This window comes from Mustela nivalis, assembly GCF_964662115.1.
Source record: "Mustela nivalis genome assembly, chromosome: X".
Taxonomy (NCBI): domain Eukaryota; kingdom Metazoa; phylum Chordata; class Mammalia; order Carnivora; family Mustelidae; genus Mustela; species Mustela nivalis.
The window spans coordinates 18,934,604-18,954,131 of record NC_139040.1 but is presented as its reverse complement, the minus strand read 5'-3'; the positions used below and the strand labels follow the sequence as shown (position 1 = coordinate 18,954,131).

Sequence of the window (19,528 nt, the reverse complement as noted above, 5' to 3'; positions counted from 1 at the left end):
TTGAGTAACCTAATATTTTAAAGCTAGTGATAGGGGCCAAGCAACTCTAGGGCTGAGACTTAGCTAGGATAGAGTTCTTGACTTTGGCTCTGCTGATTTTCCCCCATCAGGAATCCATTGGCTCTGTGACTCTGAGTCTTACACACACACACACACACACACACACACACACACACACACACACTTGCACCCAAGAAATCTGGGATTCTCTCCTGGTTGGTTAGAGTTGGCTGGTACTAAACAATTCTCTTTCATGGAATGTTTTAGGAATGATCAGTCTCATTCCTAAAGATCAGACCCCGCCCCCCCCCCCCAGCCCTCCATCCCCTTAAGCTGGCCAGATGGATATGAGAGGGCTTGTATGGGACCTCCCAGCCTCACCATCCTGGGGCAGGTGAGATAACCAGAAAATATTCCAGAGCCATACCCCTTCTCACTTTCACATCTTGAACATGGGGGCTGGAATAGGGTTTCTTTTGCCAAAGCTTCAGAATCACTTCTTATGGATTATGAGACAACTGTTAAACATAATATTGTATTGAGTCATACTATATACATTGAAGTAAATTGTGTGGTTGAGTATAGAGGTGGGACTAATGTAATTTATAAGAAAGACTTTTCTAAGCTCCAAAAACTCTCAGTTTAGAAGAAAAGAGCAACTCTCTTACAAAAGCGTAGTGAGAACCAGAAGAGTGCTAGGAAAACTTCAAGAGGGCGGGACAAGAAAAAGGAAAGACATCAAGGGCCTGATACTGCACACAGGGTGGTCTGGGAGTCTTTTTCCATAACTGAGTGCAGTGTAGGAAGAAGAAATCTTTTTCAAGTTAAATCCGACTTACAGTAGTCCAGGCAGGAGAAACACAGGGCAAAGCTGACCTCTTCCCAGTGACGTAATGGAACTGGCTAGCCTTGGCTCAGGAGAGCTGAATGCGTACACCTCATCCCAACCCAGCATTCAGTAATATTATTTTGGCATCTTAAAATTGGCTAGGGCCAGAGAATTTACAGGACTGAATAAGCAAATGCTACAAATCAGTTTTTTTTTTTTTTCTGCCAGAATGTTTGTTAAACATTTACAAGCAAACCACTTTCTTTCAGTTTTATGTTTTAAGACAGTGATTCTCACTGGCAAACAGGAGCTATCAAGAATCCTGACAATTTTCTTACACCCTCAAGACAGCCATGAGCATTGTGGCCCCCTCCGCCCATCCGCCACTTCACTGCTGTGGCAAACCACCTAAGGACTGTGCCAGACAGACCTTTTGAGTATTCGGTGTGTTCAGAAGGTTGCTAATATTTTAGCACCCCTTTCCCTCCCTAGTAACCCCTCAACCATCACCCTCTTCTACAAGGGAGAGGGTATGTGAAGTAGATGAGTAAGCAATTCAGGGAAGAACTAGACAAGTGGTGGTCTGGGACAGTGGGGAGACCCAAGAAGACAGATTAGGTTCCCTCAGCAAGACCTGGTTGAGGTTTGAGCTCTGGAGGTGGGAGGCACCTCGTTTTGGTGGTAGAAATGGAAGCTGACGCCTGCCCACAACTTGAGTTTCAACGTATCCTTTATCAAGCATTTCAATTACTACGGGCACAGTTTGGGGCACTAAGTCACTTCCAGAAGCTATAACTGAGGGTGTTTTCAGGACCTTGAGGGAAGATTCCTAGAATAAATCAAATATAAGTGATGAACCAGAACCGAAACATTTAATCAGAGCACACACTGGGAGTCACGAGGCATTGTGAGCCAGAAGGCAAAGAGGCCTGCACGATCAGGCTCCCAGTGCCTGTCACAAAGCAAACCAACTGTGTGATTACCCAGTTGAATTTAACTTAAGGTTAATGGGTGGATAGAGAAAATGAGGTTTTGTCATGTTCCAATCTAGCAGGGCCACAAGGTTCTGTTTGGTCTACGTAACATTCACCAAAAAGGTAAACTACTGACCCAGTGTTCCCTACCTAGTGTCTCAAGTTGCCTTTTATTTATATGAGGAACAGAGAGAAGATGCATGTGAGCTTATACGTTGTGAGTGTCTGGGTACATGGGAGTAGGGTTTCAGGGATAGATGGATAAAACAAAGGCGGTCTCTGAGGGTAGGCTGCAAAGTATTTCAGTGTCCCCTTTTCTGGTGTTGGATGAAGTTGATGGCCCCAGAAGGAAAGAGGTGGGCCCAGCCCCACTGGCTGGTATGGGCAGGCAGAGCGGCCTCTATGAGTTTCGGTCTGACATAGGCAGCATACTTAGAAGTGCCGGTGCCAGAAAAGCTTTTTTTCTGCTTCCAAGCCTATCTTGCCTCCAAGTCTGTCCAAATTGTAGGCATTTTCATGAGTTGGGGAGGAGGAGGAAGAGGGGAGGGCCTGCTGTTTGGGAGCTTTTAATCACTTGTCCAAAGGAAAGTGAAGAAGTTAACAATAGGGTTCTTTTACTCCCATTTATTGTATGATTAACCAATTATATAATTAAAGTTAAATGGAGATGTGTAAACGGCAAGAGCAACACAAATTAGCAATTTAAAAACACATCATGGCAACATCACCCACTGTTTACAATCTGTTTCTAAAAATACCAGTTTATAGGCAATCGTTTCAATGTGCAGGCATCTTTTCCAGTTCTACTTGTTTTGTGCTCTAGGATCCTGTCAAATTTTCTGAAAGGTCCAAGTACCCTTAGCAGAGAGGATGGAAGACTCTGTAAATAAGTCTGTTAATACAGTTTATTGCTTTTGTATTTACAATAAAATTATTTTTCCTATTTTAACCATCAGATTCCACAGTCTCCCTATTCCACCCAATTATTATCTCACTATGTTCACATCGTCTCCCCCACGTATCTCTCTTTCATTCTTCTCCTTTTTCATTTTTACTCTTCTCACACAGAATAGCTAGCTAGCTAGCTAGCTACACTCAACTTGGTCAACATTACATTTGTTACTTGGTTTTTCACAACTACGCTGGCAAAAATGCAATTAATCACCCAACTAAGATCCACATTCTACTAAGGAACTTGGCTTTGTAAATCAGTTTAGTCCACTTATCTCCAGGAGCACCCTGTCCCTGGGCTGCAGGTGTTTCCAGTAAAACCAAGAGTTGCAGAGTTCGGCCGACAAATGACTTAAAGCCATCTTGATGGTCAAAGATTCTTCTTTCATCCTCAAATAGGTGGCTGGATGGTTCACTCAGGGCTTTAGATCCCAGACCTTCATCTGGTAGTAGATGTTGCTCCAACTTTCTCTCTCTTCCACTGTAAGCGAGGCACAGGGAAGCGTCAACCCCTTCTTCACCTTATTGGAAATCAACTCACCATTTTTTTTTTAGCAACTTGCACGATTATTTCTTTTTCTTCCAGGTTTAAGAACTGTACAAGTAGGGGTAACTGGGTGACTTAGTCGGTTGTGTCTGCCTTTAGCTCAGATCATGATCCCAGAATCCTGGGATGGAGCCCTGTGTCAGGCTCTCTGCTCAGTGGGAAGTCTGCTTCTCCCTCTCCCTCTGCCCCTCTGCTTGTGTGCTCTCTTTCTCTCTAGCTCTCACTCTCAAATACATAGCTTTCACTCTCTCACAAATACATAAATAAAATCTTTTAAAATCATAATGTACAATTATGTGTTTTGGACTGTTACTTTGAGAGTTGTATTTGAGTAGGGACCTGTAAATTCTTTTTATATGTAAGCTGAATTCTATGCTTAGCTCTCAACAACCTTTTCCAGTAATTTCCTTAATAATGTTTTTAAGGTTGCTCTCATTCTCTGTACCTTCAGGGATGCCAGATACATGAATATTATAACTCTTTGATGTGTTTTCGAGATCCTTTACCTTTTCTTGTACTGTGAAGAGCTGTTTGCTTAAAGTTTTAGACTTTTGAGACTGAAGCTCAATTTGGTCTTCATTTGGACCAGTTCTCTCTTCCATGATATTTATTCTGTAATTTTCCTTTCTTGAGGGTTTCTTTAAGCCCTGTGACCTCATTCATCAGTGTCCTATAGTCTTTGATGAGCTTTACCTGCCTGCCTTTTAAAATGCTCACATGGTCCTGTATCACTTTCCAGGTGGTAAACATCAGCCCCCTCCTGTTGGCCTTTTCTTTGGCTTCTGCCTGCTGCTCACTCTTCCAGGCCAGCTGTATGTCTTGATCCCTGAGGTCCGTGGTTCCTCTGCAGCACCGCAGTACTTTTTGCTTGTTGTCATCATTTTTCTCATTCTCTTTTAAGCTTAGGTAGTTTTTGTTTCTTATTTTCCCGCTCTCGTAGCTGAGGCTTCTGTTGGCTTTGAGGTGTTTCCAGAGCTCAGCTCTTTGGTTCTGCACACAACTGCTCTCTCTGTCCTCTCCCGAAGAAGCTTAAGAGCTGAAGGGGGGGGGGCGGGGTCTTTCAGTTGAAATTCAACACCAGGTTGAAGCTGAAATCCTCAGAAATACTGTAGGAAATTAAAGTATAATTAATTGATATGATCTCTTCCAATAGCATTGGAAGTAAGAGCTTCATAGCCCTACAAGTAAGATAAATACATAAATGCATAAATAAAAAATAAATGCCCATGTGTATAAATACATGAGTGTGCCAGATACCTGAATATATACATATACAAACACACTGGAAAACATCATATAAAATAAAGGTGTAAATAGACAGCGAGACAAAGATGTACATAAAATGAACCTCATGTATTCAGAATATTTAGCTTCTTCCTGACTGATGGTGCACAGAAAATGTTACTGGTTAAGCAACTAGGTGCATTCGAACTATAAAGTAGAAAGTGAGAAGAGTTAATATAAATGTTCTAGTGTTTGTGGAAAGAGAATTTGACTTTGTATCGGGGGCTTGAATTTCAGTCCTGGCAGAGCCATTTACTAGCCGGGTAATCGTGTGACATTTGGCAAGCTGCTGAGAGTTATTTGAGTCTCCATCTCCTCATCAGTCAAATGAATATTCGATAACTGTGAGCTAAATCTTAATATAGAACTCTTGGTTAGCCTCAAAGTAATCATTTTTTAAATATCTCTTTACAATAGTATCTGGGATTTCAGTTGGTGATGATGGTGCGGGTGGAGACAGGACAGTAATGAGGAGCGGGGGGAATCTGAATAGGACTCAAATGGATACTCTCTTGGGTCTCATCCCATCATCCTTCTTTCCAGACAAGTAAAACACTTGTATCTGAATACAAGTTGTATTCAGTTGTACCAAAGCATTATAAAAAGTGATGAGAAAGATGAGAAAATAAAGATAGAACTCTCTTCAAGACTATGATCTAGTGGGAAATGTATGCCATTCACAGATCAGTATAATATAATGCAGATCGTGGTACACTTTCAAAGACTCACTGTCAAAGCATTATGGGAGCATAGTGGAGAAAACAGTGAATTCTGATTGGCAGCACTTAGGAGGTTCTCCATCTAAGTTCCCCAGACTCAAGTATCCCTATCATTTGGCCTGGTGAGGGCACCTATAAGGCTTCCTACTGCAAAACTTCTGCCTGCTTCGCCCATCTGGTGTCTCCCTGATGTTCCACTCTGTGATTCACTTTTGGGGGGGAAATACTGGGCAAAGAATTGCAATCTATGGCAGCACAAGATGTGTGGAGAGTGGCTGGAAATGAGGCTAGAGACCTGGATAGAAGTCAGATCATTCCGGGCCATGTCTGTCCCCTAGAACTTTTTGGTAAAATTTCTTATTTGTTTCATATTGAAAAGCCAGGTTATGATCTAAGTCTAAAGGGAGGGTTTCCAACCAAGAAGAAAATGACCTTCTCTCTCTGCCATTAGTTATGCTATCCTGGGCACAGATCCTCAGGGACAGGGCTCAGAGGCCACTTCTAGAGCTGGCAATCCACCTGTCCCTCTAATTCAGGCTCATAGTAGTTCAGGTTTCTGTTTTAAAAGAAAACAAAAACTGAAGATGGGGGAGATTACAATTAGAGTTACACATATTAAATACCCATGTATGAAAAAATTGACCCCTTTCAGAGGTCTGGTAATTTTTAGATCGGAGTCTGTGTGAGATTCCAATGTGTCCAATCAGACAACTGCCCAATCAGCACATCAGTTAATTATGGGATTTGGAAGAGGACAGTTTAGAGAAGGAGAGAGTGTGTAGGGAAAGGAAAATCAAAATTAATTGCAATAAATTCAAATGCAACAGGTGATTTAATAGAAGTCTCACCTGAATTCTCAGAAATACTCAAAACTCCTATAGGAAATTAGTATAAGTACTTGATGGGATTCACCTGATAAAAATTAGAGCAGCTGTTTCGTATCGGTACTTTAAAAAACGAAACAATTGTCTTCAGTGCTTAACGTGTTTAGGTACTATGAGATCTTAGGCAAATGGATTTTATTTATTTGTGCATTTATTAACAAATATTCATTGCACAACTACTTTGCTTTCTAATTCTGAGGATACATGAATAAGCAAAACAGGAGAAGGCCTGTATATTAATCAATGAATAATTTTACTAAGTATCTGGGCAAATACATTCCAATGCTTAATTATGAGAAACTATTTTCACAACTTTGTCAGTACTAAGGATACAGAACTGACTTGCTGCAAACTATGGCCACTGAATTTTTGGATGTCATTTGGTGTCTGAGATTGGCCGGGGTGTAGACGGCTCTGGAGAGATTGGTGGATGGCCCTATCGAATCACCTTTCCTTAAACCCCTGTGAGCAAATGGAGGAGGAAGGGTAGGAATGTAGAGAAAAAAATATGGGAAGTCTTCTACGTGTCCTAAAAGGAGTAGAGGAAAAGGTTTGCCTACTTGGCATTAAAGATCTTTTTGATTAATTATGTGTCCTTTACTTACAGAAGATTTTCTCTTAGTATTTTTAACAAGCTCTCCAGTAACTTAGGATGGCATAATCCAGTGGGGAAACTGCAGTGCCAAGGAAACCTACACTATGATTGCCGTTAGGCACTGTGATGTTAAAAATATATATTAACTAATGGAAATAGTGCTGGACGCTTATTAAAGTATCCAAATGACTTGTCATTATTAATAACTCTGTACTTCAACAAGGAGCACTTGCTGTGGAAGTTCTGTGACTATCCTGGGCACAGCATGACAATATTTTAAAAATATGTACACCACGAAAGAATCCCACTTGAAATAGCTATAAGATGGCGCCAAAAAGTTACCAAGTGGAACTCAATGCAGACTCAACATGAAGTGGAAGTCTGTTCTTATGACCTCAAGAAGTAGCTTAAATTTTATACTTTTTGAAAATACATGAGACAGACTTGGTAACATATGTTTTCTTGAACTTCATATGGTTAACTCTAATGCTTATTCATTTAACTGACCTTTATTAAATGCCCATTATAAACATGAAAGATGGAAGGAGGGAGGAACCAAAGAATGCAAAATGCTCTGTGCGTATGTTGGCAGCTAAAAGATTAATACAACCCATTCACTGCCTTTCTAGTAACTAAAAGTCTAGAAGTGGGAACAAAGACGTGTAAACAAAAGTAAAAGTACAATGTGTTAAAGTTTGATAAGAAAAGAGCAGAAAAAAAGGTCATGGAAGTTTAGTAAAGGATAATATTCTTAATATTCTTTTTGGCCGAGAGGAACAGTGAAGGCCTTGTGGGTAAGTTCACATTTGAACTGAACTCTGAAATTTGGTCAGATTAATCTGACAGCTGTAAATACTAGATGGTTAGTTCTCCAAAAGTGGAGAGGGTGACTTATTCATCTGTGTATCTCCTATGCCTAATACAGAAATAACACTAATACAAGCTACCATTTATCATGCACTTCTCATTTTTCAGACACCATGTTAAGATTTTCCACACATTGTCACAGTTGCCTTCACAACACTCCTGCTGGGTGCTTCGAACAATGACGACAAGGACATTTGTTGAATGCTGACTGTGAGGCAGGTTCTGTTTTCATAACGATGCATCACTGTTAGAATTCCTTTCTTACACACCAGAAAACTGAGGCCCAGAGAGGTTAAGCAGATTGCCTGAGATCACACAAGTTAGTCTGCAGTGGAGCTACAATTTGATCCGGGCTTTCTGATTCTAAAACCTGTGTTGTTATAGTTCAGCATCTGTCACCTAGAAAAGAGGAATTTTGAGTTAATAAAGCGGCTGAAAACTGAAAGAGGAAGGGAGTTATTTTGAAGATAGAAACCACTGAATCTAGAATGTTGGTGGGGAGAAAGAGGGAGAGGCAAAATTGTCACTGTTTTTACAGCAGAAGCTAACAAATGCAAATATTTTCCCCGATAAAAGATGAGCTGCCATGCACTGGATTTTTAAAAATTATACTGTATGGTGACTAACGTAACATAATAAAAAAATTTTTAATTATAAAAATTAAAAAATAAAAATAAAAATTATATTGATGAAGCTTTTGAGAAATGTTATATCTTTTACAAATATGTGGTGATATCCTGTAATCTTTACATAGAAAACACTTCAAAGAAAGCAGTATGCTCATCCTGCTCATTTTTTATGTGGTGGAGAATTACTGGTGATACTGCTCTTTTATCTTTATCCATTATTTTCTGCTGAGACAACAAATAATTTATGATTAAAAAGAACTTTAAAAAGTTGTGGAACACTTTAGGGCAGATTTAAGAAATAATCAGGATTCTTTGTTAGGAAATATGCACCATTTTGGGGGTGATGTGAATATTATATTTTCAACTTATTCTTAAATGGATCAGGAAAAAATATATTATATGGTTTATATATATTATATGGTCTATATACATACATATAGAGAGAATTATACTATATAGAGAGTAATAGAAATATATATATTAATACAATATAAAGATAAAATATATATATAGAAAGAACAAATATATTAAAATGTTGAAATTTAGAGGATCTGGGAATTTTTTATAGGGTTCTTGCAACATTTCTTTAAATCTAAATTTATGTTCAAATTATAGAAAACACACTAGGTTGAACAGGTAAAGCAAAAAAGCCGAGAGGAAATGTGTGTGTAAAATATGTATACATATATAGTGTGTGTATAAATTTATAGTTCATGTATATAATTTATAATTCATATATACACATTACAATTTTAGACATTATGATAAAGAAAACTAATCAGAATCCTAACATTTTCTGCTCTTCTTGTCACATTTATTTCTGTTGATTTTCCTTCCTTTGGCATTACCAATCTCTCCTTACTTTAGTTGTCAGTTATAGTGGAAGAAACCCATTCTTAGTTTGCAGTTGGCCATGTTACCTACAATGTCATCTCAAAGGCTAGCATCTTCAAATCATCTTGAGATAGTCAGGTCCTAAGGCATTTGAACGAATTTTACTGAATTAACTAGTTGTTTAGTTGAACTTACTTGTGTATTTGTTTAAATGGACAGGTGGTAGGCGACTTTTGGAAAATGAGGTGGAGAGAAAGTTTGGACTAATGGTGCAATTAATCCCAATGGTGAGCCTTTTACACAAATAAAGATTGCCATGGAAACAAATAGGGGAAAAAAAGAAGACAGTTTTGAAAGGTTTGTAAAATTGCTTTTAGTTCTGCTGTCCAATTTCCACTAGGTCAGATCTGATGATTATTATTGTTATTATAATTCTTTGTCTATGTATAGCACTGTTGTTCCTTCCTCCCCAAATGCCCATAAATCCATTTTGTTAATTTACCTTCACAACAATGCTGTTAAATTTAGAGCCTAGGTACATGAGGCTAATGCTTATTTTCTTAGCTAGCTTAGTATACAGCCCCTAATTGCAGAAGAAACAATCTGTTCAGAGGCAATGGTGTCTTTGAAGTGGATTCTGATATGCCATATGTAAATAATATAGCTATTATAACTGATAATGGACATAACAACTTATGATACTTTTGAAAGATGTTTTTGAATGGTATTCTCAGTAGTTATAAAGGACTGGGCATAAATTGAGCAGAGCTGGAAATATACTAATTATGCATTTTAGTTTGAGAAAGTTTTCTTTGAATTTGTGTTCCCTCAGTTTAGGGAGAGAAACAAAAGCTAACAACAACCTGCATTTTCCCTTAAAATGAGAAGACCATTCTGTAATTTTATAAATCCATCACCTTATAACTTAATGACATCTGCTAGAATCATTCAAATGGAAAAATCAACAAAGAGATTTTTGTAAGACTCATGTTTATCACAAAGTAATAAGGTTATATTGAGTTATTTTAATGTAATTTTAATTTTGGCTCTAAATAATTTGTATCTTTTCCAAGGATGAAAACACAGAAAATACACATAAACACTAAGAAAGATCTAAAAATTTCTTGAAATACATTAACCATCTCACTTATGTAACAAATAACTTATTTGTTTCTGGCCCATCTCAACATTCAGCTAAAGATAAGTAAATGCAAAAATAAAGGGAGTTTGATTCCTGATGCTTCCATTGCCCAGCAACAATGGACCATGGTTGTTTTTGCAGCATTGCACCATTTTAGGATGGAGACAGTCTAAACATATACCACTTTTTTGTTCCGCCTCAGGCTGAAATCCACGGCAAAACGAATTTAAATCTGTTATTTATCAACAGGTTAAATTTGAGAACATTTACATTTTAAAGATGAATTTTGAAAATCTAAATGTCCTTGAAAGCTTAATTATCTGTGTCTTCATTCTGAAAATTAATTTTCAGAATGAAAACAAAACAGGACATTTACTTGACTGCAAAATTAATGAGTTATTTTCAAAATGTTATTTTCAAAAACGTCTGAAATAAGCTTAATAACACATACATCAAACTAATTTTTAAATGTTCACAAACTATGGAACTTAAATGTGAAATCCTGCATTTGGGTTGGAAAACAACCAGATGCACAAGCAAAGGAGGAGACATGACTAAGTAACAGCACATGTAAAAAAGATTCAGGGGTTTTCAGGGACTGTAAGCTCAATATGATTCAGTTGTGCGTTGTGGCTTCACAGAAAACTAAATCCATCTTCATCTGCATTAATAGAAAGATAGAGTGGGAAACAAGGGAGCATAATGCAGCCCAGCTCTGTGCTTGGCAGACCTGTACTTGAAGTGTTCAATGAAAATAGCAGGATGAGGGGAACATTTGGGTAGTAGCCATAAGCTAAGATGCACTTATTTAGCGGGGAGACAGTCGGATGCTGAATAGTCTGAAAACCAGGCAAGTAAGGGACTGCTCAGTGGCCTGGCCTCCCTTAGCCTTTCTCCTCTGCTTTGTCCCTTCTCTCCTCTCCCTTTCCTTCTCCTGTCCTTCCCTAAAACTATTTTCCTAAGATAATGATGTTTCAATTTGGTTCTTTGATGCTGGTACTATTTCTCTACATACACTAAACACCATACTTCCCTGTGGCCTCTTTCACTTCCCCTTGTTCTTGGGCTTCCTCACTCACAGCTAGCAAGACCAGACCACCATAAGTCCCCCACCTCTGTATTTCGTTTAAGGATGGGCTTCATGATCCTGGGAAAGGAAACAGAATACGAATTAACTAGCATACTCTTAAGCCAAAGCCTTGTGAAAAAGAGCCTAGGTACAAAAGGAGCAATCCTAATAAAGCTACAAAATGAAGTTCTTTAGTCCCCCTAATGCTCACTGTCATTAAACATGGGAATCTGAGCATGGGTCCTCGTGGGTGGGCTGAAAGTGCACCTGTAACACTAATCTAGGATGCTTAAATATATCAGGTTCCTATTTAACAAGAAAAGAAATGGGGGAGTCTGTTAATACAAAGTTTGTACATAGAACATCACTACCTGAATGATTAAACCTATTTCAGAGGGCTGAAATACTAATGACTCCAATTTGTCAAAACATAGGCATTTTAATGGAGGGCAGGACGGGTTGGCAGTGGTATGCAGCATAGGAATCAACAACTGCGTATTTTCAAGCAAAACATAAAAGCTCTAGTCTGCTGAAATTTTCAAAATTGCTAAAAGAAATTAAGTGTAATTGACTGATGTGATCCAATGTAATAGAAATGGAACTGAGTGCTTAGTTAAAACAAGGAAATAAAATGACTTGGCAATGCACAAAATGCTTATGATATGTAACAGTTCACATAAATTGGCTACATCCTTGATTTAAGCCTTTTGTAAATACAAATTTCTATAGCAGAAGATGACAGGGAAGGAAGAAGGAAATGAAAGGAAAAAGAGAGGAGGAGGTAAGAGGAAAAGAGAAGAACAGATTGAAAAGACAGGGAGAGAAGGAAGAGAAGAAAAAAGGAGAAAAAGGAGAAAAAAGGTACAGAAACCGAAGAGAAGTACATGTAAATGGGAAAATACAGAAAATGGGAAGGAGAGAGAGAAGATACAAATAAAAAATCTTCGTGAAATGAAAAATGACTATTTTTTAAACCGTGGTCAGCAATAAAAATACCCTTATAAATGGTGCTGCTGATGGATTAGACTGGGTGAAGGGACAGAGGAATGTTAAATCCTCATGGGTTCTTAGTCCAAAAGTCTCTCTCAGGGGCCGTTCATCTCTTGCCAGTCACCTTTGGTCTGAGTTGAGGAGCTAGCAAGCACAGCACCACTGCTACTTGAATGTCCACAGCAACTTTATTTGTAATAGCCCCAAACTGTAAACATTTCAACTGCCCATCAACTGATGAATAATGGCCTACTAATAATGGTAATAAACATAAATGAATCTTAAAGACATATTATGCCACATGAAAGAAGCCAAGCTTACAAGGCTATATATTACATGATTCCACTTATATGGTATTACAAAAAAGACAAACTATAGGTCTGAAGAACAGATCAGTGGTTGCCAGGGTCCAGCTTTGGGAGCACAGGATTTCTGCAAAAGGGAATGAGGGAATTTGAGGGGAGTAAAAGAAATGTTCTTTATCTTGATTGTGGTGGTGGTTACGTGTCTATACAAGTTTGTCACACTTGTAGAACTGTATGCTTACCACAGGTGAGTTCTCAATAATAATGGCTGATAAAAACAAAAAGTTTGAAAAAAGAATTTGTCCGATGCCAACCAACTAATAAGTTGTGCTGCCCTTGTTTTTTCCCCTTATATTTCAGGAGAAGCAGTATATAGAAAGCAGTTATTTGGGGGTCCAAAGCAGAGATTTAAAAATGTTTGTTCACAGAATTTCTTATTATGTAATTTAGCAAGTTGAAATTCTTCATTCTGTTACTCAAGGTCCTCCACGATCTGACTCCACTCTGACTCTCCAATCTTGATTGCCTGAACACACATGCATGCACGCACTTACCTACTATCAGGCAGTTCTCCTCATTTCACACATGTCCTCCCTTCCCTGCTTATTCCCCAGCGCATACATGTATCATGTTTATTTCAATCTCTTTGCCTTTGCTGATACTAGTCTCCCTCCATGTTCTGGTATGCCTCACCCTCATTTATTCAACTATTTATTCAGTGCTTACTATGTAACAGGTTAATAATTAAATATACATTAACAAGACTGCTAAAGTCACTGTCTTCACACAACTGACAGGCTAATGGAATATAGTGATAAATGAACAGGCCATTACACTGTAGTATGGAAAAGGTCATATGATGGTGGAAAATATAGGGTATTAGTACCACAGAGGAAAGGAACCAAACCTAGATTTGGAGAGGGAGTGGTCAAGAATGATTTCTCAAAGAAATACCATCTAAAAGGAGACAGAAAAGTAATTTCCATGCAGAAAGAGTTAGGATGCTGATAGGTCTGGAGGCAAGCAAGAGCAGGGGAAGGAAATTTAAGATTTTAAACGGCTTAAATATAGCAGGAACACAGAGGATAAAAGAGGCAAGAAATGATGCTGGTGAAAGAGGCTGGGGCCAGACTTTCAGTGCCCCTTTTTGAAGACAAACAACATAATCAAAGACTAGGATAATGATTTAAATAGACATTTCCCAGGCACCTGATTAATTCAGTCAGGTAAGTGGCTGGGTTCATGATCCCAGGGTCCTGGGATCTAGCCCCACAGAAGACTCCCCTCTTCCCATGCCCTTCCCTTCCACTCATGTTCTTTCTCTTTCTCTAAAAGAAATAAAATCTTAAAAAAATAGGCATTTCTCTAAAGAAAATAAATAAATGACTAATAAGCACATGCAAAGATGCTGAATATCATTAGTCATTATGAAAACACAAAATGAAATGAAACCATGACTGACACACAGATTAGGAGTCCAAGATGGTGGAGGAGTAGGAGACCTTAATTTTTTCTGGTCCCAGGAATTCCGCTAGATAGTTATCAAACTATTCCGCACACCTGCAAAATCAACCAGAGAGCAAAGAAAAGAATAGCTGGAACTTTACAAATAGAAATACACCATTTTCTGCAAGATAGGAGATGCAGAGAAGTGAACCCAAGGCAATATATGGGAAGATAGATTGTGGGGGGAGAGAGTCTCCATCTACTGGATACCAGCAAGTGATAGAACAGTGGAGTACACATTTGAACTTTTAGAAGTCTGCTCCAGTGGGACAACACTCAGGTGGCTAAGGACAGGGGGTGGGGGGTTTACAGAAATACTGGGTGTGTCTGAGTGTAGCAGAGCTCCCAGGTATTGGAGGGGGGGAAGACGGAAGCAAAGACAGAGCCCAAGAGTGGGCTCTCAGCTCAGGGTTGTTATAAACTCTGATCCGCAGCACAATAGAGCTCTTCCCTTCAAGCAGGGGCCCAGCAAGCAGCATAACTGGAGAAAGCCCCCTTCATTCTTTGGTAGGAGTGGCCTGGGAGTGCACCACAGGAGTCTGCTGGGATTGGAGCTGCCAAACGGGGTCCTGTGCCTGAGAGAGAACGCCTGGTCACAGGCTGGCTGACCTCTGGCTTTGGGGCCAGAGACTGGAAGGCTGTCATTTTTATTTTCATCCTCTAAAGAAGAGAGGAAAGCCTTCTGGAAACAAAAGCCACAGAGAGCAAATCAGAGCAGATTACTTAGCCTGGCCCCAGGCAAGAGTGGAGCAATTTTGCCTGGGGCAAAGACACTTGAGAATCAACTTAACAGCCCCCCCCCCTTCAGAAGATTCAGGAGTCTTTGGAGTTGGGTATTTGCAGAGATGGAGACAGGATGGATGATTTGTTGAGGGGAGTGGAGTGCAACATTGTGGCTCTGAGCTTGAGATTCCCGCAGGGCCATATTTGCTCTGACCCTCTAAAGAGAAGCGGAAAGATGCCAGGGAACAAAATACTCCAGCAAATCAGCTCGCATTAAGCCCATCCCCCTGACAAGGGATGGGGGCTACTCCACCCAGGCAAAGACGCCTGAGAAGCCACGCAGCAGGCCCCTCCCCCAGAAGACAGACTGAAACAACAATTGAATGATAAGCTTATTTCCTACAGGATGTAAACCTCCAGGGCTAGGGGAAAGTAATATGGGGAGCTCCAGGTGTTGACTCCCTTATACTTCAAGCTAAAATTTTACATTTCTCTTGTCTTTTCTTTTCTTCTTTCTTACCTTCTTACCCTGTGGTAACCATCAGTTTGTTCTCTACAGTAAAGAGTCTGTTACTTGGTCTGTCTCCCTTTTTTTCCTTTGTTCTTTCATTTTGTTTCTTAAATTCCAATTCTGAGTGAGATCATAAGGTGTTATCTTGCTCTGACTGACCTATTTCACTTAGAATGATACTATCTAGCTCCATCCATGCTGTTGCAAATGGCCAGATTTCATTATTTTTATGTGTGAATAATATTCCATTATATAGGTAGGTGATATAGATATATAGACATGTCTACCACCATTTCTTTACCCATTTATCTATCAGTGGACACTAGGGCTGCTTCCATATTTTGGCTATTATAAGTAATGCTGCAATAAACATAGGGGTGCCTATATCTTTTCAAATTGGCATTGGTGTTCTTTGGTTAAATACCCAGTAGTGTGATTACTAGATCATAAGGTCATTCTATTTTTAATTTTTTTTTTGCGAAAACTTCATACTGTTTTCCATAGTAGCTGCCCTAGTTTTCATTCCCACCAACAGCACAAGAAGGTTCCTTTTTCTCCACATCCTCACCAACACTTCTTGTTTCTTGTCTTCTTGATTTTAGCCATTCTGACAGGCATGAGGTCGTATCTCGTTTTTGATTTGCATTTCCCTGATGATCAGTGATATTGATAATCTTTTCATGTATCTGTTTTCCACCTGTATGTCTTCTTGGAGAAATGTCTGTTCATGTCCTCTGCCCATTTTTAATTGGATTATTTATTTATTTGGTATTGAGTTATATCAATTCATTATATATTTTGGATATTAACCCTTTATCAGATATGTCTTTTGAAAACACCTTCTCCCCTTCCGTAGGCTACCTTTTGGTTTTGTTGGTTGTGTCCTTTGGTTTGCAGCTTTTTATTTTGGTGTAGTCCCAATAGTTTCTCTTTGCTTTTGTTTTCCTTGCCTCAGGAGATATATCTAGAAAAATGTCATATGGCTGATGTCAGAGAAATTACTCTGTGCCCACACTACAATACTATAGAATATTTCCATCACCCTGCAAACTCTCTTGTATGACCACTTTGTAGTCCACTGCTGGCCCCCCTCTCAACTCCTAGAAACCACAGATCTGTTTTATGCCCTATATTGTTACCTTTTCCGAAGTACCATATAAATAGATTTATTCACTATGTAACCTTTGTGGTCATGTTGCATCCACTTAGCAAAATGCAGTTAAGATTCATCCATGTTATTGCATGAATTAATCCTTTGTTGCTTTCGACTACTGAATAAAGTTCCTTGATACTTCATTCACCGGTTGAAAGACATCTAGATTATTTCCAATTTGGGGAGATAATGAATAAAACACTTCATACCTTCATGCACAGGAGTGTAATTCCTGGGTCATATTCTAAGATTATATTTAATTTTATAGGAAACTATAAGACAGTTTTCCAAGTAGATGCACAACTTTTATCCATTTTTAAATTGTTTTTGTCCCCTTATTTTTGAATTATAGTTGTAGTTTGGAGAGTAGCATTTGAGATATATGTAGTATTTTCTTCCAGTATGTAACTTTTCTATTTGTAACAGTGTACTTTGATGAGCATCAGTTTTTAATTTTGATGGAATCAATCTTTATAAATTTCATATTGTTATTGATCTCTGTGACCTGTATAAGAAATTCTTGCCTACACAGTAACACAGACATCCTCTCATATTTTCTTCTAAAAGCTTTGTGGTTTTAACTTTATCATTAAGCCTATGATCCATCTAGAATGAATTTTTATGTATGTTATAACAAAAAGCTTGAGATTTATTGTTTTTACATATGGAATTTTTGTATATGCTTTCACAAAAGTTTGAGGTTTTTTTTTCATTTTTTCCCATATGAATGTCTAGTTATTCTAGTACCATTTGATAAAAAGTGAATCAAAGCAAAACAATACAAAAATAATTCTTTTCTTTCACCAGATTGCTTGGACACTTTTGGTCAAAAATCACATGACCATATAAGTTTGGGTATGTTTCAGCATTCTCTGTTCTATTCAAATAATAAATCTGTCATTCTTAAGTATTACACTATCTTAATTATTGCACCTTAATATTAAGTCTTTAAATCGAGTGGTGTATGTTCTTCAACTATGTTCTTTTCCAACGTTGCTTTGGTTTTACTAGGTCTTTGATTTTTCATATTAACTTTATAATTGATTTGTCAATTTCTATAACAAGATCTGCTGATATCTTGATTGTGGTTGTGTTGACTCTATAAATCAAATTTGGGGAAGATTATTTCCTAAACAGAGTCTTCTAAACCATAAACACGGTGTATTTGCCTCATTTATTTATAATTTCTTTGATTTTTCTTAAGAATTTTTATACTTTTTGTGTCTTCTTCAATTTCTTTCATGAGTGTTCTGTAGTTCCTAGAGTATAGATCCTTTACTTTTTTTGGTTAGGTTTATTCCAAGGAAATGAATTTTGGGGACTTCATCAAGATAAAAAGCTTCTGCACAACAAGGGAAACAGTCAATAAAACAAAGAAGCAACTGAGAATGGGAGAAGATATTTGAAAATGACACTACAAAGGGTTGATATCTAAGATCTATAAAGAAATTCTCAAATTAAACACCCAAAAAAACCCCAAAATCCAGTAAAAAAATGGGCAGAAGACATGAACAGACACTTCTCCAAAGAAGACATACGAGTGTCTAACAGACACACGAAAAAAATATGTTTTTTAAAAACATAATAACCAATAATTGAAAGCAACCAAGTAGGTTTTTTTTTAAATAGCTAATAATTGGAAGCAACCAAGTAGGTTTCTTAAAAAAATATAATAGCCAATAATTGGAAGCAACCAAGGTTTTAAAAAAAAAATAGCCAATAATTGGGAGCAATCAAGGTGTTCATTAATGGGTGTATGGATAAACAAACTGTGGTGACTCCATGCCATGGTGTACTACTCAGCAATAATAAAAAAGCAAACTATAGAAACACAAAAAAATGGGCAATATTCAGGGAATTATGCTAAATGAAATAAGCCAGCCTTGAGAAGTCACATACTGTTAGATTCTATGTACGTAACATTTTTGAAATGACAGAATTATAGAAATGGAGAACAAATCAGTGGTTGCCAGAGGTCAAGGATGGGGAAAGGAGTGCAGAAATGAGTATGGCATCAGGAAATGTCCTATGGAGACAGATCTGTTTTGTATCAATGTCAGTGCCCTGGTTTTGATATTGTCTTATAGTTTTGCAAGATGTTACTATGGGGTACATGGGGAAGTGGATAAAGGGTATATTGGATTTTTTCATAGTATTATTATTTTATTATTATTATTATTAATTATTACTTAGAGCTAGAGAGAAAGAAAACACATGAGTGGGAGGGCAGAGAGAAGGGGAGAGAATCTTAAGCAGGCTCCAGCTCAAAGCATAGCCTAACGTGAGGCTTGATCTCAGGAGCCTGAGATTGTGACCTGAACCAAAATCAAGAGCTGGATGCTTAACTGACTGAGTCACATAGATGCCCCAGGACTTTTTCATATTTATTGGACTTGTATGCCAATCTGCTATTATTTTAAGACAAAAGGCTTCATTTATAAATACAATTGGTTTTTGTGCAGTAACCTTGAGTCCTGGGACATTGCTATATTCACCTATTAGTTCTATTAGATATTTTTTAGATTCCTTAGGACTTCCTGTGTAAATAATCATGTCATCTGCATATAGAGACAGTTTTGCATTCTCTTTTTCCATCTTTATACCTTTTATTTTTATCTTGTTTTATTGCAAGGGCTAGGACTTTCAAAACAGTGTTGAATAGTTTTTGTGAGAGTAGGCATCTTTGTCTTCTTCCCAATATTAATAACAAAGTAATCAGTGTTTTAGCAATGAATAAGATGTTAGCTATAGATTCTTTGTAACTACACTTTATCACATTAAAGATGTTCTCTTCTATTCTATTTATAATGAATTAGTGTTTAATTTTGTCAAAAGGCTGCATCCATTAAAATCATTTTTTTCTCCTTTGTTCTCTCAGTGTACTGAATGAATGCATTCTTACATTCTTGGGATAAATCATACTTGTAATGATATATTATCTTCATACATCTATGGATTTGATTTTGTGTGTGTGTGTGTGTGTGTGTGTGTGTTATTCAGATATTTCAATTTTTTGG

General features: G+C 37.9%; 1 protein-coding gene across 1 annotated transcript in view; it reads right to left on the bottom strand.

Annotated features, from left to right (window-relative positions):
• IGSF1 (immunoglobulin superfamily member 1) overlaps positions 1 to 19,528 on the bottom strand; it is a 432,586-nt gene that overhangs the window by 19,724 nt on the left and 393,334 nt on the right. The gene's annotated exons all lie outside the window — the stretch shown is intronic.